The sequence below is a fragment of the Elaeis guineensis genome, chromosome 3 (assembly GCF_000442705.2).
Source record: "Elaeis guineensis isolate ETL-2024a chromosome 3, EG11, whole genome shotgun sequence".
Classification (NCBI taxonomy): domain Eukaryota; kingdom Viridiplantae; phylum Streptophyta; class Magnoliopsida; order Arecales; family Arecaceae; genus Elaeis; species Elaeis guineensis.
The window spans coordinates 45,424,238-45,445,459 of record NC_025995.2 but is presented as its reverse complement, the minus strand read 5'-3'; the positions used below and the strand labels follow the sequence as shown (position 1 = coordinate 45,445,459).

Sequence of the window (21,222 nt, the reverse complement as noted above, 5' to 3'; positions counted from 1 at the left end):
ATCCACGAGACTATGAGTGATCTAGAGACAAGAGAGAAAAATATTAAAAATTGTATAAAGTATAATTGATAAAGAGTTACCTACTCTTGAACTCATAAATACTTGTTATGCAATCCATAAAGTGTTTGTGAGGATTAAGGATCTCAATCCCACTTAGAAATATAATGATATTTCTCATTTTTCATACTTGAGGGCTATAAAATTTATTAAAATAATGAAAAACATAATTAGATAAAAGTCCTAATCTAGTTGTGCATGTCATCATGAGTTGTCCGCTTATATTGTATTCTTATTATTGTTGATTAGCTACATAAATAGCATTCTCACTGTCACTTCGAGGCATACTAGATGCTAATAAATTGATCGGATCAAATTATATAGACTGGTTGAGAAATATGAGAATAGTTCTCACACAAGAGAAAGTCTCCTATATACTGGATTCATTTGCACCCGATACGATCAGAAAAGATGCATCTCAAGAGGAAAGGGCCACATATAAGATGTGGAAGGATGACAGTATGACTGTCAAGTGTATCATGCTTGCCTCGATGAACAATGAGCTTCAAAAGTAGCATGAGAATATGGATGTTCCTTCTGTACTCCTTAATATAAACAAGTTATATGGAGAATAAAGCTGAACTGCTAGATATGAGATATCTAAGCAGTTATTCCATGCCTGGATTACTGAAAGTACATCTGTGTAAACTCATGTCCTTAAGATGATTAATTTGATCACTTGTCTGGGACAACTGGATTTTGCTATGGATGGTGAGCTTAGTCAGAATTTGATCCTGCAATCACTCTCTGATTTCTTCTCTCAATTTGTCATTAACTACAACATGAACAAACTGAACATTAACTCACCTAAATTGCTGAATATGCTCAAAACATTAGAGAGCTATTTCAAAGGTGAAAAGGCTCCAGCTTTTCTCATAGATAAGATTAACAAGAAGAAAGGTAAGAAGGGTTACAAGAAAAAGTTGAACCCTAAAGCTAGTATCTCCAAGAAGAAGGCAAAGAAAGTCTCCGCCAAAGGTACTTGTTATCACTGTGACAAGAACGGACATTGAAAGAGGAATTGCAAGGAATACCTTGCAACTGTGAAACATAAGGAAGCAAATATTGCTAAAGATTTGTATATGATATAACAAACTTATCATTAAGTACTTCAATTTTAGATTCTTGGATATTGAATACCATCTGTGGCTCACATCTTTACAAATCATTGTAGAGTTTATAAGAAATGAGGAGTATGAGTAGAGGTGACTTCATGCTATTCGACACTAGTGGAGAGTCCATTCAGACTGAAGCTGTGGAAAACAAGATTTTGAAGTTGCCTTCGGACAAAATTTTAAAACTGAAGACCTGTTATTATATTTCAAAAATTATTAGAAATATTATTTCTATACTCTTGTTATTAAAACAAGATTTTGAAATAAAAGCTAAGAGCAATGGTTGTTCTATTTATTTTTCTAATAAATTTTATGAAAATATTTTTGTTAATAATGGTCTTCTATTCCAATCACTTAGTGATAATATACTTCATATTGATAATACGAAGAAAAGAAAGAGAGAAGATGTGAATGTCATATACCTCTGGCACTCTCGACTTAGTCATATAAATGAGTCAAGAATTAACAAGTTATACAAAGATAAATTCTTTGATCCTTATGATTTTGAGTCATATAAAACTTGTGAATCTTGTCTCATGGGTAAAATGACCAAGACTCCATTTATTGGACATGGAGAAAGGGTGAGTGACATTTTAGACTTTGTACATACTGATGCTTGTAGTCCAATATCGACTCAAGCTAGAGGTGGATACTTTTACTTCATCATATTTATTGATGATAAGTCTAGATTTGGATATGTGTATTTAATAAAATATAAATTCAAAGCTTTTGATAAGTTTAAAGAGTATCAAAGAATGGTTGAGAAATAAATTGGTAAAAGTATTAAAGCTTTTCAATCTAATTGAGAAGGAGAATACTTAACTAGTGAGTTTCTTGATCATTTAAAATAAAATGGTATTCTCTCTCAGTGGATACCTTCTAATACTCCATAATTAAATGGTATTGCAAAAAAGAGGAATCATACCTTATTAGATATGGTGCGGTCCATGATATGTTTTACGGATCTTTCGATCTCTTTTTGGGGATTCACCCTCGAGGGCACAGTATATGTTTTGAATAAAGTGCCATCAAAGTCTATCTCTAGCACTCCATATGAGATATAGAAGAGAAGAGGCCCAGTCTTAAACACTCTATGATTTGGGGTTGCCTTGCTTATGTGAAAAATATTGATAGATATAAGCTTAGTGCTAGATCAGAAAAATACAGATTTATGGATTATTCCCAGGAGAGTATAGGATACTACTTCTACCATCCTACTCAATAAAAGATATTTATTAGTAGGCATACCATTTTTTTGAAGAAAGAGTTCATCCATGAAAGAGGTAGTGGGAGGTCAGTTGAACTTGAGGAAGTTCAAAACCTACAGCCTATCTAGAATTCACAAGCTGACTCTCAACCAGATGTGTCCATTATTGAGGTACAACCATTACACATACTTTTCCTCCGAAAGTCAAGTAGAGTGCGTAATATACCACTCAGGTATGGGTTTGTCATTGAGAATGACAATACATCTCACATCATTGAGAATGATGATTCGATGACCTATTCGGAAGCTGTCATGAGTAGTAACTCTGACAAATAATTTAATACCATGAAATCTAAAATGGACTCTATATATACCAACCAAGTTTGGATTTTGGTTGATGCACCTGAGGGTGTAATCCCAATAGGCTGCAAATGGGTCTTTAAGAAGAAGATTGGAGCAGATGGCCAGGTAGAGACCTATAAGGCTAGGTTGGTGGCAAAAGATTTCAGATAAAAATAAGGTGTTGATTATGAAGAAACTTTTTCATCCATAGCCATATTCAAGTCTATTCAGATTATGCTTACTATTGCTGTATACTATGACTATGAGATCTGGTAGATGGATGTCAAGACTGCCTTCCTCAATGAAAACCTTAAGGAAGAAGTCTATATGACTTAGCCAGAGGGATTTATCTCTAGTGAGAAAATAAATCAAGTATGCAAGCTAAATAAATCTATTTATAGATTAAAGCAAGCATTGAGGAGCTGGAACATCCATTTTGATGGGATAGATGTTGGAAAATATAGACGATTTCATGCATGTATTTCAAAACTTTTTTGAATAAATTATAGCTTAAGATAATTATATTAATCAAATTAATCTAACATACATATAATCTAATCATCAAATTAACCTATCTTAGGATCTATGATATGATATGTTGCAAATAAAATCTGAAAAATACTGAAGATAAAATCAGCATGCATGCATGTGAGTAGTAGATCATATCTACTTCTAATCTGAGTTTAGAACTCGATACCTAAGTGCAGATCGATGATCGTCACTACTAATGAACATAATAGAGAGAGTCCTCACTGGTTGCTCGCAGCCACACATGCATCCGATCTCTACGGAATGTCCACTCGAAGCCTCGATCTGATCAATCTTCTCGGGGGTGCTAGCTCATGCGAAGACCTTTTTCTTACCTGATCAGGATCCTTTCTTCAAATTTTTAAAATTTTTCTAGAGATAAAAGATGAACTTCTGGAAGAGATGAAGAGGTGAAAGAAAGATGAAAAAGAAACTATTTTCTCTCTTATTTTTTTTCTCTTCCCAAACCCTTAGGAACAAACCCTAGAAAAATAAATTTTACGCACACCCCAAGAGAAAGGACTCTCTTTCTCTTTTCACACCATGGACCCATGCCCCAGGACTTCTCACCATGAAAGCCCTTTTCTTTAGCCTCTTACACATACAAAAATGAAGAACAAACCCCTTTTTATTGGCATGTAATAAGTTGGGTGAAGAGTCCAAGAGATGTCGCATCCTCTCTCAATTCCACGGCAAAACATGCCCAAAATTATATGGGACACCTCTTCTCATATTTTTATACGGTAGCTTAGTTTCCTAACTAATTTTTTACAAAAAATATCCTCAAAATGTCACACACATAAGGAGAAAAAAAATAAGTTGGCGGCAAGGTCTAAGAGATAATGTCAAACATTATCCATATGGTATCCTATTTCAAATCAGAATAGAACATACCATTTAAAATCAGATCCTAGCCAAATTTGTATGTGAGATAGAGAAGGAAAAGGACTCTTTGGTATGAAAATATTTCATGCAAAAACTATTTCAGCATAAAGAAAGATGGCATGTAAAGTTTGATGCGCAAGGGAAGAAGAGTCCAATCCTATATGGACTCTAGGTTTCCTTATTTGAATCCAAATCAAATCACATATGGTTTAGCCTAAATAAAATAGATGAAACCCAATCTAATTAAGTTCATAAACTTTTAATCAAATCTCAATTAAATTAAAAATTGATTGAACCAAAGTCTTGATCAAATCAGAGATAATTCTCCCTTAGTGATTAGGTCATCTCATAACCTAATCGGGTCAAACCTAATTAAATCTAATTTAATTAGATTTTATTTAATCCTTTTTGCTCAATTAAATTGAGCTAATTAGCAATCTAATTATTAATTAATCTTTCATAAATTTACTAACACTTGTTGAATAAATTTATTGCAACTTTTGCTTAAGGTTAATCATCAATCGAATTAATGATTAAGCCCTTGAATGATTCTCAATCATTGATCAGCCATATGATCAGTCAGAAACTTCTTTTGAGTATGACCCCATAGGTGAAGTAAAATTTGAGTGCAGGGGTAAAATAATAATTTTAAATTTTTTTCAAAATTATAATTTTATAGTAAAAATTATTAATTAATCTAATTAACTAACATGTATTAACCCTACACAAGGATCTAAATATGATATATATAGCATGCATTTAAATTTAAAATTTAAACTTCTACTGTAAATATTTTACTGTTATGTGTTCAGAACATATTACCTTTGTGTGGATAGTCGATCATCGTAATTTGATCATCGTCGGAAAGGTTTGATCGTCGTAATGCAGCCACACAGTGTCTGGCCTCTGTGGATCATCCACACGAAGCTCTCAGTCTGATCGGTTCCTTACGAATGCTAGTTTGTTGCAGAACCCTTTCGACGGCCGATGTTGATCGAACTCCTTCGATCTTGATCTGCCGACTCTTCGAATGCTCTGGATTGTCAGCAGATGTACTTGAGAGATTGATGAAGCTCTCCTTGAAATCTTGTGGGCTCACGACACTCATAGCTCACTTTCTCACTTTCCGAGCCCTAGGCCGAAACCCTAGGGTACTCACCGAAGAAACTTGCGCCCACTCTGTTTCTTTCTTTTCTCTCTTTTTCTTTTCTTTTCTCATGCAGAAAAGCTTGCTCACGCCACCCTTTTCTCTAGGATCAGATTAGCGCATGCCTTATCTTCTCTTCCTTTTAAAACAGTGCAAAATGCATCTTTGCAGCGTTTTCTCTATGTGAGAGGATAAAGATAAGTGGTTGCTCATTTGAATTCAAATCGAATTTGAATTCAAATGCCAACCAACTCATGTTTATCCACTCTTGGCGTGAGAAGAGAGGGGCGTGGGCTACTTTGTGCATGGATAATTTTCATGAGAAACCTTTTCTCGTGTGGAAGAAGTGGCACACAAAATAAAGGGGTGGCACAGGGATTTGTTAACCATTCAAATTCAAACATCTTTTGAATTTGAATGGCCAACCAATCTCATCTTTATCCATTCAAAATGGCGCACAAAGAAGGGGTGTGGGATGGCTTCTACATGGGAGAAAATTCATGAGAACTCATTTCTCGTGAATTCAAATGGACGCAGATAAGTGAGGTGGCGCAGGGAGATGAGGTCAAAGTGGTTTGAACCTAATTGAGCCAACCTAATCAAAATAGGTTAGGCACAATTAGACTAAGTTAAACCCAACTTAATTAGGCTCAATAAAATCCTAATCAAATCAAAAATTGACTAAGTCCAACCCTTGATTAGATCAGGGACCAAACCACCTTGACGATTAGGTCAACACTTAACCTAATTGGGTCAAACCCAACTGAATCCAATTCAATTGAACTTGATCCAAAAATAATTACTCAATCAAATTGAGTTAATTAGTGATCAAATCACTAATTAAATCTCTCATAAATATTGAGTCCAAATTCGATGGGCAATCGGGCATCAGAGTCCATCGATATGAAACCCTGATCAAAAAGTCCCAAACCAGTGGGACTCTTGACCTCGGTACCCAAAATATGTAGTACTCATGATCAGAGAATCCTGATTCTCGATCATAGAGTCCCAGACATGTAGGACTCATAGTTCACGAGCATTAGGACTCTTCATCAGCCATCAGATCAGATAGGAACCTCTATGTGTGTGACCCCACAGGTTCAAACCTAAGCTGGTAGCACAGAAACTAATTTCTGTACTAATCGAAGTGACCATCTAGCAATGGTACCCGACATCCGGATAGGTCGAATAGTCGCAATCACAACACTCAGAACCTATGTGAATATGGTTACTGTATAATTCATCCCTTTTGACCCCTATGTTTAGGATGACTCAGGGTTAAACTGTCAACCCCGATTAGATCATCCGAATCGTGCTCAACTCAAATAGTCCTGTGACTCCTTACTAGGACTACTCTGGCCAAGGTTTTGCTAAATTGAAACATGACTATACACAGCTCCTGAACTAGAGTGGTCAATCCCATCTTGACACATGCACCGACAAGTCAAGTACTTGACTACACCCAGCAGCCTTCCATCACTGAATTAAAAATTCAGGTAGTCCAGTGTCTAAGTGCAGTGAGTTGCTTGCAAGTCACCGTAGCGGTCTCAGGTCAGAGGGACAGTTATACCCATATCCCATCGGAGCAAATCTTGATAGCAAAAAAAGCTCTGGAGTCGGTCACGTTTAGTGCAGATGTACCCTTATATCTCACCTGTATGCCATACTAGTGTCTCCACAATCTTTGGTTAAGAGGACAACCAACCCATATGGCACACAACGACCTATACTTGATAAACATTGTTGTCCTTGGTAACAATGTATCATTTGATCGCGAACAGGTTTAAGGACTAAACGATAAATTCTCCTTTGTCGAGTCTAAATAGTCCTAAGGACTTCACCACAACACAGGAGTTCATTAGAAGATGAAATAATTTATGATGAAAAATATCAAAATAATTTTTATTTATTTATAATTCATATACTAATACAAGAAAGAGCACAATCATCAACAGGCTGACGATTGGCTTTGGGATACTATTCCCAACAACTCTCACTTGGCCTAAAGCCAATCGGTGCAGTATCTAATACCCATCTTTGACTTGAAATCATCGAACTCCTTCACCGCAATGGCTTTAGTGAACGGGTCAGCCAGGTTCTCCTTCCCGTCGATCTTCTGAAGGTTGACGTCACCTCGATCCATAATTTTCTGGATGAGATGGTAGCGACACAGAATATGCTTCGTCCGTTGGTGTGCCTTCGGTTCTTTCGCCTGAGCAATGGCTCCAGAGCTGTCACAGTAGAGCAGAACTGGACCAACAGGGAGGCTGCTACTCCAAGCTCGATGATGAATTTTCTCAGCCACACCACTTCTTTGGCAGCATCTGATGCAATGACATACTTTGCCTCGCAAACTAAATCAGCCACTGTGTGCTACTTGAAAATCTTCCAGCAGACAGCCCCACCATTAAGGGTAAAAACAAATCCCGACACACTTTTGCTATCATCGTGATTAGATTGAAAACCAGTCTGTAAACCCTATAAGTCTCAAGTCTGATTCATCATAAACAAGCCACTGGTCCTTAATATTTCTTAAATACTTCAGGATGATTTTAACAAACTTCCAGTGATTCTCTCCTGGATCAGATTGGTATCTACTCACTACCCCTAGTGAGTATGCCACATCTGATCGTGTACATGTCATGACGTACATGATAGATCTCACTGTCGAAGCATATGGAATTCTACCTATACGCTCTCTCTCTTGAGGTGTTGTCGGACAATTCCTCTTCGAGAAAGAAATTTCATGGCCTATTGGTAGATAGCCTTTCTTGGAATTCTCCATGCTGAACCTCTTCAGCATAGTATCAATGTACGTAGACTGAGATAAGCCAAGCAACCTTTTAGATCTTTTCCTATAGATCCTCATCCCTAGGATGTAGGAAGCTTCTCCCAGATCCTTCATGGAGAACTGTGACGACAGCCAAATATTTATTCCCTGCAATGCAGGGACATCATTCTCGATTAAGAGAATGTCATCCACATACAATACAAGAAATACCACTACTGGACCATTAGCCCACTTATAAATGCAGAGCTCTTCTCCATTCTTAACGAAGCCATACGTCATGATCATCCTATCAAAACGTATGTTCCAACTCTGAGATGCTTGCTTAAGTCCATAAATGGACCTCTGTAGCCTGCACACCTTAGACTCATCTGTGGATGTGAATCCTTCAGGTTGTATCATATACACCTCTTCATTCAGCTCTCCATTTAGGAAAGCTGTTTTCACATCCATCTATCAGATTTCATAGTCCAGATGGGCAGCTATCGCAAGCATAATCTGAATGAATTTGAGCATTGCCACAGGAGAAAACGTCTCATCATAGTCTATACCATAATGTTGACAATATCTCTTGGCAACCAGACGGGCTTTATAAGTCTCCACCTTTCTGTCTGCACCTCTCTTCCTCTTGAAGACCCACTTACACCCTATGGGTTTTACTCCTTCGGGTGGGTCAACCAATGTCCACACATCGTTGACCTTTATGGATTCTATTTTGGATTTTATGGCCTCTAGCCATTTCTCAGAGTCAGATCTCTGCATTGCATCCATGTAGGTGATCGGATCCTCATCGTTTTCATCAAGTTTGACAGGATCACCATCCCAGACCAAGAAACCATAGTATCTGTCCGGTTGATGTGGTACTTTATCAGACCGCCTTAAGGGTGCAGGAACAATGGGCTCCAGATCTGATCTAATCAAATTCGGTTCAGGTTCAGCAACTTGTGTCGATTTTTTCACCTGCCGAACTTTCTCAAGTTCGACCTTAGAGGCAACAGTCCCTTCACCAAGAAACTCTTTTTCCAAAAAGATTGCCTTAAGGCTGACAAACATCTTTTGCTCATCAGCTAGGTAGAAATAATACCCTTTGGTCTCTTTTGGGTACCTTATGAAATAACACTTGTCAGACCTAGATCCAAGCTTGTCCATAATTAAATGTTTAACATAAGTCAGACACCCCCAAATCCTAAGGTGTGAGAGTACTGGCTTACGTCCTATCCATATCTCATATGGCATTTTGGTTACAGACTTACTCGGAACCCTATTTAGAAGGTAACAAGCCAATTCGAGCGCATATCCCCAGAGGGAGATCGACAGACCAGCAAACCCCATCATGGATCGAACCATATCCAACAAGGTCCGATTTCTCCTTTCAGACACACCATTATGCTGTGGTGTTCTAGGAGGTGTCCACTGAGAGAGAATCCCATTCTCTCCAAGATATGTCAGAAACTCATTGAAAAGGTATTCACCTCTTCGATCAGATCGAAGAGTTTTAATACACTTCCCAGTTTATTTTTCTACCTCATTTCAGAATAGTTTGAACATTTCAAATGACTCTGACTTATGCTTTATTAAGTAGACATACCCATACCACGATAGGTCGTCTGTGAAGGTTATGAAGTAAAAATATCCACTTCTTGCACTTGAGCTCATGGGTCCACATACATCAGAATGTACCAAACCTAAGAGTTCACTGGCTCGCTCACCTTTTCCAATAAAAGGTGTTGGGAATAGTGTCCCAAAGCCAATTGTCAGCTTGTTGACGGTTGTGCTCTTTGTTGTATTAGTACATAAATTATAAATAAATAAAAGTTATTTTGATATTTTTTATCATAAATTTCATCTTCTAATGAACTCCTATGTTGTGGTAAAGTCCTTAGGACTATTTAGACTCGACAAAGGAGGATTTGTCATTTAGTCCTTAAACCTGTTCGTGACCAAATGATACGTTGTTACCAAGGACAACAATGTTTATCGAGCATAGGTCGTTGTGTGCCATATAGATTGGTTGTCCTCTTAACCAAAGAGTGTGGAGACACTGACGTGGCATACAGGTGAGATGTAAGGGTACATCTGTACTGAATGTGACCGACTCTGGAGCTATCTCTGCTGTCAAGATTTGCTCCGATGGGATATGGGTATAAATGTCCCTCCGACCTGAGACCGCCAGGGTGACTTGCAAGCAACTCATTGCACTTAGGCACTGGACTATCTGAATTTCTAATTCAGTGATGGAAGGCTGCTGGGTGTAGTCAAGTACTTGACTTGTCGGTCCGTGTGTCAAGATGGGATTGACCACTCCAGTTCAGGAGCTGTGTACAGTAATGTTTCAATTTAGCAAAATCTTGACCAGGGTAGTCCTAGTGAGGAGTCACAGGACTGTTTGAGTTGAGCACGACTCGGATGATCTAATCAGGGTTGACAGTTTAACCCTGAGTCATCCTATACACAGGGGTCAAAAGGGATGAATTATACAGTAACCATATTCATGTAGGTTCTGAGTATTGTGATTGTGACTATTCGACCTATCCGAATATTGGGTACTATTGCTAGATGGTCATTTTGATTAGTACAGGAATTGGTTCCTGTGCTATTGGCTTAGGATCGAACCTGTGGGGTCACACACATTAGAGGTTCCTATCTGATCTGATGGCTGATGAAGAGTCCTAATGTTCATGGACTTTGAGTCCTACATGTCTGGGATACTATGATCGAGAATCAAGATTCTCTGATCATGAGTCCCACACATTTTGGGTACCGGGGTCAAGAGTCCCACTGGTTTGGGACTCTTCGATCAAGGTTTCATATTGATGGACTTTGATATCCGATTGCCCATCGAATTTAGACTCAATATTTATGAGAGATTTAATTAGTAATTTGATCACTAATTAACTCAATTTGATTGAGTAATTATTTTTGGATCAAGTCCAATTGAATTAGATTCAGTTGGGTTTGACCCGATTAGGTTAAGAGTTGACCTAATCGTCGAGATGGTTTGGTCTCTGATTTGATCAGGGGTTGGGCTTAGTCAATTCCTGATTTGATTAGAATTTTATTGAGCCTAATTAAGCCTAATTAAGTTGGATTTAATTTAGTCTAATTGTGCTTAACCTATTTTGATTAGGTTGGTTCAATTAAGATTAAACCACCATTTGAATTTGAATCCCTGCGCCACTTCATATCTCTGCGCCTATTTGAATTCATGAGAAGAAACTCCTCATGAATTTTCTCTCATGCAAAGCCTTTCTCACACCCACTCTTGTGTGCCAATCTTTGGATAAAATTGATTAGTTAGCCATTCAAATTCAAAGCGTGTTTGAATTTGAATGGATAACTTATCTCTTGCACCTTCATGACCTTATCCACTTTAGCACCCCATATCTCACATGAGAAAGAGTTTCTCGTGAAACCTTTCCACACACAAAGCAGCCTCGCACCTTTTCTTCTCATGCCCAAGTGGATAGGGATGAGTTGGTTTGCATTTGAATTCAAATTTGATTTGAATTCAAATGTGCAACCACTTATCTTTATCCTCTCACATGGATAAGACACATTTTGAACTATTTTAAAAGAGATAGGGAAGTGGGGCGTGCATAAAAAAAAAAATTTAAAAAGAAAGTGGGGTGTGAGGAACCCTTGTGCATGAGGTGAAGGTCCAAAACCTTCTGAGAGAAAAAGAAAGAAAAGAAAGAAAATTGGGTGCAGGGTTTTTCAGTGTGTTCCCTAGGGTTTCAGCCTGGGGTTCGGGATGTGAGTTAGTGAGCTACGAGTATCGTGATCCCACCAAATTCAAGGAAGAGAATCATCTACCTCTCAGGCATGTTTACTGATGATCTGGAGCATCTGTGGAATCGACAAATATTGATCGAAGGAGTTCGATCAGCATCAGCTATCGAAAGGGCTCTACAACGAGCTAGCACTCGTGAGGAGCCGATCAGACCGGGAGCCTCGTGTGGATGATCCACAGAGACCAGACACACTGTGTGGCTATGTTGCAATGATCAGAGCCTCCCGATGGTGATCAGATTGTGGTGATCGACTACCCACACAAAGATATTGTGTTCTGAACATAGAACAGTAAATTGTTTACTATTCAAATTTGAATTTTAAATTTAAATCCATGCATGCTATATATCATATTTAGATTCTAGTATAGGATAAATATATGTTAATTAATTAGATTAATTAATTATTTTCAATGTAAAATAGTGATTTTGAAAAATTTTTAAAATTACCATTTTACCCCTGCACTAAATTTTGCTTCAAATGGTATCAGAGCGGGTTCTAAGATATGATATATGAATTTGCATACGTAGATTAAGTTATAATCTAAAAGTTTAAATTTAAAATTTAAAATTTAAAATTTAAATTTTGGAAGTTGTTCGAAATTCAAAATTCAAACATTTGAAATTCAAAATTTAAAATTTGAATTTTGAAATTTGAAATTTGAAATTCAAAATTTAAAAATTTGAAATTCAAAATTTAAAATTTAAAATTTGATTGAAATTTCAAATTTAAAATTCAAAATTTAAAATTCAAAATTTGAAATTCAAAAATTTGAAATTTGAAATTTGTTTGAAATTTGAAATTCAAAATTTAAAATTTAAAATTTGAAATTTGAAATTTAAATTTTAAAATTGATATATTTAGATATATTTGATCCAAGTAGCAAGTAATCGAATTAGGTTGGTTGCCATGGCCGTTCGGTCATAGGAGAAAAGTAGGGTTTAAAGGCCCTCTCCTCCCATTCGATGGGGTCTCCTATGACGGTAGGGGTGCCGCTGTAATTATATCCCAAGCAGATGAAGTAGCAAAAGGACTTAATTGTAAAGGTTCAATTATTAAATTTATCATGAATGTGTTAGATTAGATCTAAAAGAATATTCATGATTTATTTTGATTGAGTTATTTTCTGTTATGTAATTGCAATAGGATTGTTATTTATGAAATGTGCTGATCTATTTATGAAATGAGTCAACATGTTTAGTGAACAGAAAATAAAACCTTTCAAATTTAAAAATTATTTTCGAAAAGCCAAACCCTGACCCATTAGCCCAAATACTTAATTAAAAGAATTAAGTGTTGTCAAGTTGGTCTAGAATTGTGAATTAAGACCTAAGACAATTGCATAATGTGGGTCAATGGGTTAGATGGATTAGGTCCATAATTGGGTTAGACCTAAGGTTAGCTTAAAAAAATGGACTAAATTAGAGTAATTGGTCAAATCTAATCAAAAATTGAATTAGATTAGGTCAAGGATACTCTAGACTCAACTCCAATAGTTGTAGTTGAATGGATCCATGTCTTTAACTAGATCAAGATGGACTTAATTCATGGCTACGCGATGGAATTCTATTTACTAAGTTGATCAAATTAAAACTAATGAACCGGTTGGTGTCTAAGATAAGTTCGGCAGTTTGACCAGTGGTTCTTAAGTGGGAGCTACTCGCATTGATTCGATCTCTGAAGAGTTAATGGCTTATCCCCACCACTGATCTCACTTATCTAGCCAACCTGGTGAGTTAGGTTTTGATTAGATCACTTTGTGATTAGGGCTCACCCATATCATTAGGTAAATCAGTGTGACTGATTTAGGTGCTCCTAATACCGGCTTTAATTAAATCTTTTTTAATATGACTTGGTGAAGTCAGTGGGAGGATTGAAATTGGCTGGTTAATTTCTTTTCTTCTATCTTTTAATAAAATCCTCAAATTATTAGGTCCCTAAAATGATTAAGTTATAATGATAAGTAAGTCATAGCCTCCCATTAAGTGAGTGATAATGAGTCCATTAGTTTAATAATCACTGGAGGCCCAAAGGCCTGGTGCTTATTGACTAATGGAATTATCATTCATAGTATGATAATTTGGTTGAGTCTTTCTGATGGTGGTCAGGTTGGCCGACCAAAGTCGGGCCTGATCATTTATTGGTCCGATTCACCAAATCAAGTCATGTTAATGGTTGGACCTAACCAGATCTTTTCAGTGGAGGCCAAAGCCTACTGATTAGGTTCTGGGGCAAAATTGATTACTAGAAGTTGTTTAGAGAAACAACTGGTTATGAACCTACCCATAGATGCATATGGGTTGACCAACCAAAGTTGGGCTCGTGTGTAGTCTGTGTGGATTCTAGTACCCACTAAGGAATTAAAGTAATTCCTCGAATTGGAGGTTGAGGCTACCAGTTCGTAAAAATATTGGAAGAAACTTTAGACTAAAGTCCAAGTCTTTAGTATTAATAATTTATGTACTAATAGAGGTCTGGTTTTTTTTTATGCAGTTATAGCCACTACCCTATCACTTCGGTCATTATTAGATAATGACAAGCTCATGGGACCTAATTTTGATAGCTGGTATCAAAAATTAAAAATCATCCTTGAGCATGAGCGGATCTTTTATGTAGTAACGGATCCGGCACCAGAGGATCCAGCCCCAAATGCTAGAGGCACGATCCGAGACACTTACCAGAAGTGGCTCAATGATCGCACCACCGTTCGGTGCAGAATGCTAGCGGCAATGAATGATGAGTTCAGCCACAGGTTTGAGAATGCCCAGCCATAGGAAATACTTCAAATATTGAGCGACTCATTTGGCACGCCTGATGATGTTGAAAGGCACAAAATTAGTTGTGCCATTTTCAATGCTCGAATGAGGGATGGGGCCTCAGTCACTGATCATGTACTGTACATGATCGAAATGATTGAGCACCTAAGTAAACTGGACTTTCCTCTGCACGAGTAGCTCGGTAAGGATGCAATCCTTAATTCATTGCGCAAGTCCTTCCTCCCCTTCCTTACTCATTTTTGAATGACAAAGCCTGCAGTGAACTACCACGACTTGTTGGGGTTGCTGCAGAACTTTGAGAAGGACCACCAGCTCCATAAGGAGTCGGTGAATGTTGTGGGAGGATCTTCTTCTGGTCATCGACCCTTTAAGAAAGGAAAGAAGAACAAGAAGAAGAAGAACAAGAAGGTGCAGCCGCATGCTGGGACATCTGCACAGGGTTAGACCAAGAAGCACAAGCCTGACCAGAGCCAGGCGGAGTGCTTCTTTTGCAAGAAGCAGGGGCACTGGAAGAGGAACTGTCCTCTATACATTGCCTCCCTGGACCCAAACAGGCCGAAGAAGAAGCAAGGTAATTATATGATAACACCTTTCAACTTTTCCATTTGTGATACTACTACCTGGGTATTGGATATCAGAATCCCTTATCATATTTGCAATTCGATGCAGGGTCTGTAGATCAGTAGGAGATTTGATGACGGTGAGAGGTTCCTGAACGTTAGAGATAGAAGCAAAGTTTCAGTTCTAGCTTTAGGAATCATGAACCTTGTAATCAATTCTCATAATGTAATTCTGAGTGAATGTCACTATTGTCCAAGTTTTTTATTAAATATTATTTCTATAGGCCTTTTGGCCATGTACGGTTATGAATTTTTAATAAAAGAAAATGTTTGCAATATCATTTTGAATGGTGTTACAATGTTTGTTGGACAAATAAATAATAGAATTTACTTACTATCACAACCTGTTAATGTGGTTCAAACATCCGGTAAACGCCCTAGAATAGATAATGTGTCAGAAGTCTACCTTTGGCACTGTAGGCTAAGTCATATCAATAAGAATAGGATAAACAGGTTGGCTCAAGAAGGAATTCTTGAAGTCGGTGATAGTGAATCACTTCCAACCTGTGAGTCCTGTCTTCTTGGAAGATGATCAAGTCACCTTTTACTGAAAATGGTGAGCGAGCCAGTGAACTCTTAGGTCTGGTATATTCTGATGTATGTGGACCCATGAGCTCAAATGCAATAGGTGGATATTTTTACTTCATAACCTTCACAGACAACCTATCGAGGTATGGGTATGTCTATTTAATGAAGCATAAGTTGGAGTCATTTGAAATGTTCAAACTATTCCGAAATGAGGTAGAAAAATAAATTGGAAAGTGTATTAAAACTCTTCGATCTGATCGAGGAGGTGAATACCTTTCCAATGAGTTTTTGACATATTTAGGAGAGAATGGGATTCTCTCTCAGTGGACTTCTCTTGGAATACCACAGCATAATGGTGTGTCTGAAAGGAGGAATCAGACCTTGTTAGACATGGTACGATCCATGATGGGATTTGCTGGTCTGCCAATCTCCCTCTGGGGATATACGCTCGAATCGGCTTGTTACCTTCTAAATAGGGTTCCGAGTAAGTCTATAACCAAAATGCCATATGAGTTATGGATAGGACGTAAGCCAGTACTCTCGCACCTTAGGGTTTGGGGGTGTCCGACTTATGTTAAACGTTTAATTACGGACAAGGTTAGACCTAGGTCTAACAAGTGTAATTTCATAGGGTACCCAAAAGAGACCAAAGGGTATTATTTCTACCTAGCTGATGAGCAAAAGGTGTTTGTCAGCCTTAAGGCAATCTTTTTTGAAAAAGAGTTCCTTGGTGAAGGGACTGTTGCTTTTAAGGTCAAACTTGAGGAAGTTCGGCAGGTGAAAAAATCGACACAAGTAGCTGAACCTGAATCGGATTTGATTAGATCAGATTCGGAGCCCATTATTCCTGCATCCTTAAGGTGATTTGGTAGAGTACCACGTCAACCGGATAGATACTATGGTTTCTTGATTCGGGATGGAGATCCTATCAAACTTGATGAAAATGATGAGGATCCGATCACCTACATGGATGCAATGCAGAGACCTGACTCTGAGAAATGGCTAGAGGCCATGAAATCCGAAATGGAGTCCATGAAGGTCAACGATGTATGGACATTGGTTGACCCACCCGAAGGAGTAAAACCCATAGGGTGTAAGTGGGTCTTCAAGAGGAAGAGGGGCACAGACGGAAAGGTGGAAACCTATAAAGCCTGTCTGGTTGCCAAGGGATATCATCAACATTATGGTAAAGACTATGATGAGATATTTTCTCCTGTGGCAATACTCAAATCTATTCGGATTATGCTTGCGATAGCTGCCCATCTGGGCTATAAAATCTGGCAGATGGATGTAAAGATAGCTTTCCTAAACAAAGAGCTGGACGAAGAGGTGTATATGATACAACCTGAAGGATTCACATCCACAGATGAGTCTAAGGTGTGCAGGCTACAGAGGTCTATTTATGGACTTAAGCAGGCATCCCGGAGTTGGAACATACATTTTGATAGGACGATCAAGATGTATGGCTTCGTTAAGAATGGAGAAGAGCCCTGTATTTATAAGTGGGCTAATGGTCCAGTAGTAGTATTTCTTGTATTGTATCTGGATGACATTCTCTTAATCGAAAATGATATCCCTGCATTACAGGGAATAAAAATTTGATTGTCGTCACAATTCTCCATGAAGGATCTGGGAGAAGCTTCCTACATCCTAGGGATGAAGATCTATAGGGATAGTTCTAAAAGGTTGCTTAGCTTATCCCAGTCCATGTACATTGATACTATGCTGAAAAGGTTCAGCATGGAGAATTTCAAGAAAGGCTATCTACCGATAGGCCATGAAATTTCTCTCTCGAAGAGGGATTGTCTGACAACACCTCAAGAGAGAGAGGTATGGGTAGAATTCCATATGCTTCAGCAGTGGGATCTATCATGTACGCCATGACATGTACACGACCAGATGTGGCATACTCACTAGGGGTAGTGAGTAGATACCAATCTGATCCAGGAGAGAATCACTGGAAGGTTGTTAAAATCATCCTGAAGTATTTAAGAAATACTAAGGACCAGTGGCTTGTTTATGATGAATCAGACTTGAGACTTATAGGATTTATAGACTCTAGTTTTTAGTCTGATCACGATGACAGCAAGAGTGTGTCAGAATTTATTTTTATCCTTAATGGTGGGGCTGTCTGCTGGAAGAGTTTCAAGTAGCACATAGTGGCTGATTTAGTTTGCGAGGTGGAGTATGTCGCTGCACCAGATGCTGCCAAAGAAGCGGTGTGGCTGAGAAAATTCGTCATCGAGCTCAGAGTAGCACCCTCCCTTGTTGGTCCAGTTCTGCTCTACTGTGACAGCTCTGGAGCCATTACTCAGGCGAAGGAACCGAAGGCACACCAGCGGACGAAGCATATTCTACACCCCTACCATCTCATCCAAGAAATCGTGGATCGAGGAGATGTCGACCTTCAGAAGATCGACGGAAAGGAGAACTGATAAACACTTAATTTAAGTCATTTAAAGTAGAAAATTATAGTTAATTTATTTTATTTATTAAGAATTTGATGCTTTTTTTTTATGTTTTATAGGAAAGATGATCGCCGATACAAAGAGTCCGATTCGTAGATCAAAAAGACTTAAGTTTGAAAAAAATTAGACTTAAAATAAAATTAAAATAAAAGAAAGATGCATACGGTATTATAGAAAATGAAGATACTATGCAAGGAACCCAAAATGGATATAGGCGTCATTTTAAAGAAACAGAAGTTTCTTTTTGTAAATCAAAAAGGAGCGCTTTCCTGAAATGCGGTGCGTGCGCGCGGCAGTGGGTGCGCGGGCGAGCACGGTCACGCAGGTGCGCGGGCGAGCACGGTCACGCGGTCACGCGGGCGGGCGCGCGGCAGTGGGCACGGGCGCGGCATCGCGACAGCGGGCATGGCAAGGCGGGCGCGCAGGTTCACAGGGAGTTTGGCAAGGCGGACACAGTGGCGAACAGAGGGATCTTAAAATAAAAGGAAAAAATTTAATACTTGGAAATACTTTAAGAGGATGAATTTATATTTTTTTTATCTGCTTGTGATCTTTTCATCTCATCCATCCATCTTTTAGTCCTTAGTATTTTCTTTAGTCCCACATCGGAAAATCATGTAAAACTCCTCCCTCCTAGCACCTATAAAAAGGCTTTTGTATTCCCATAGGTGGGGGAGCCCAGAAATTCTTCTAGAGCCTTGCATAGAGGAAGAGAAAGGGACTACTCCATGAGTAGCTAGGCTAGCAGTCTCGGGAGTGGAGAAAAAATTTTGTAACGACATAGAGTGGGTTATTGTTCTAAACTTTCTTGTATTTTTTATATGCAATAAAGATTATGCTTTTTATTTAAATCATCATGAGTTCTTTATTTGCTCTCTTTCATATGTTTTTATTTATGCTTTCCTATTAGATTAATATTAGGAACAACTTTTACTTTTCGGAGATGCACCATGATCTATGGGTACGGGGCGTACCGAGAAAAGAAGAGTTGTTTACCTAGTACTTTTTGGAGACACGCCGTGATTTACAGGTACGGGGTGTGCCGAAGAAAGATAGATATTTTTTCTAAGATTAATCACATCTATTTAATTAAAAATGAGATATAACTCTGCTAGTGTAAAATTAATTCAAAACTCCCAAGCTCTTTATTTTTTAATTACATCAATCTTAAGATAATTTATTTTCTAAATCAAAACAATGCTTCTTTCTTTTATTTTGCAATCTCAACTTAGTCCAAGGTCCCTAAAGATACGATCTCGACTCATCCTACCTACGTAGTGAGTAGAGTTATTTTTGGTGCTATCAACGACTACACACCAAATTTTGGTGCCATTGTCGGGGATCTTGATACGGTTGAATTAAAAAAAAAAAGCCACTGACATTTCATAACACTTAACTAAAATAGCATAACCTCAAATATAAAAATTTCTAACTTGATTGGACACCTTGTTTCTTTGCATTGCATCTCCATAATTAACTTTAAGGGCGCAACCCAGTAACTAAGATAAGGTGGGGATTTGATCACCCTTCCTTGACCCACAAATCACTCCCTTGCATTTGCATAACCTAGACCTTAATTTAAAATTAATTAGACGTTGACCCCTAAGGATTTCGAGCTCATTAGGACAAGTGACTCTGAGAGTTGAATCAGGTTAGACTTGGTCAGCTAGCTAGTGTCTAGGCAAGTGGTTTGCGGGATGACTGGGCCCGAAGGAAGGTGGTTTTTAATTAGTTCCGTTCGCTGACCTGGCCAATTTAATTGGTGTCTAAGAAAAGCAACGGGGGGACTCCCACCAACCTTACACTTACCTGGCCAGTTGGTTGGTCAAGCTCCGACTTGGAGGGCTTGAAGGCTAACTACAGTTAGGAGCTATCTAGAACTAGGGTAACTTTAGGATAGAGAGTCCACTGCGTGCTAACTTGATTGTAATTAAAATCTAACTACAACTAATTCTTCTGTTAGTTTTAGGACTTCTTAGGATCTCTTCTTTAGAACTCTTTTCTCTCTTCTCTTCTCCTCTTAATAAAAAAAAATCCTTAACAGACTAGGATAGTCCTACATAGACCTTTTAGTTGCATGTTAGGTCGACAATCACTAAAACTCGAATTGCAACCATTAGACAAAGAATTAGAAAAGACTCTTAGGACTATCCGAGTTAGAAACATGGTCATGCCTGGTGAGGCTAATCCTCCACGTCCATTAAGAGAATATTTCACTCCATCCTCGTATACCTACTCTCCATGCATTCAAGTACCTCCAATAGAAGCTACCCAATATGAGATTAAGTCTAGCATTAATCAAATATTGCCATTATTCTATGGACTTAGTAACGAGGACCCATACAAACACTTGGATGAATTTCTTGAAATTTGTTCCACAGTAAAAATCCAAAACTTCTCTGATGATGCCCTTAGGTTGAAACTGTTCTCTTTCTTACTTAAGGACAAAGCTAAGCATTGGTTAAACTCCTTAGACTCTATAACCATTTCAACTTGGGATCATCTTCCGAGAAAATTTCTCAAGAAATACTTTTCAATCAGAAAAACAAATCAAATTAGAAAAGCTATCACTAGTTTTTCCCAATTAAAGGGCAAACTTTTTCATGAGACATGGGAAAGGTTAAGGGACCTCATTCGTAAATGTCCGCACCATGCTGTTCCTAAATGGCAACTTTGTCAGTATTTTTATGATGGTCTATTGGAGAAACACCGACAAATGGTTGATGAATCATGTGGTGGGACATTCATGCTAAAGAGTGAGGATGAAGCCTGGTAGCTCTTTGAAACACTTAGTGAGAATTCTCTACATCATATGTTTGCCACCTCTAAAGAACAACCCATGCTTCAACAAAAAAGAAGTAGAATTTATCAGATTGGAAACGTCATGGATATCCACAGTAAGGTAGATGAACTATCCCAAAAATTAGACCGTTTTCTAAATACTGGACAATCCCCGATTCCACCTAACCCA

General features: G+C 38.1%; 1 non-coding gene across 1 annotated transcript; it reads right to left on the bottom strand.

Moving 5' to 3' along the window:
* Positions 1 to 20,803: 20,803 nt before the first annotated feature.
* LOC140856775 (small nucleolar RNA R71) lies at positions 20,804 to 20,909 on the bottom strand. Its single transcript, XR_012140377.1, has one exon. It is a non-coding gene; the product is annotated as a small nucleolar RNA R71 (small nucleolar RNA).
* Between the last annotated feature and the right edge of the window lie 313 nt (positions 20,910 to 21,222).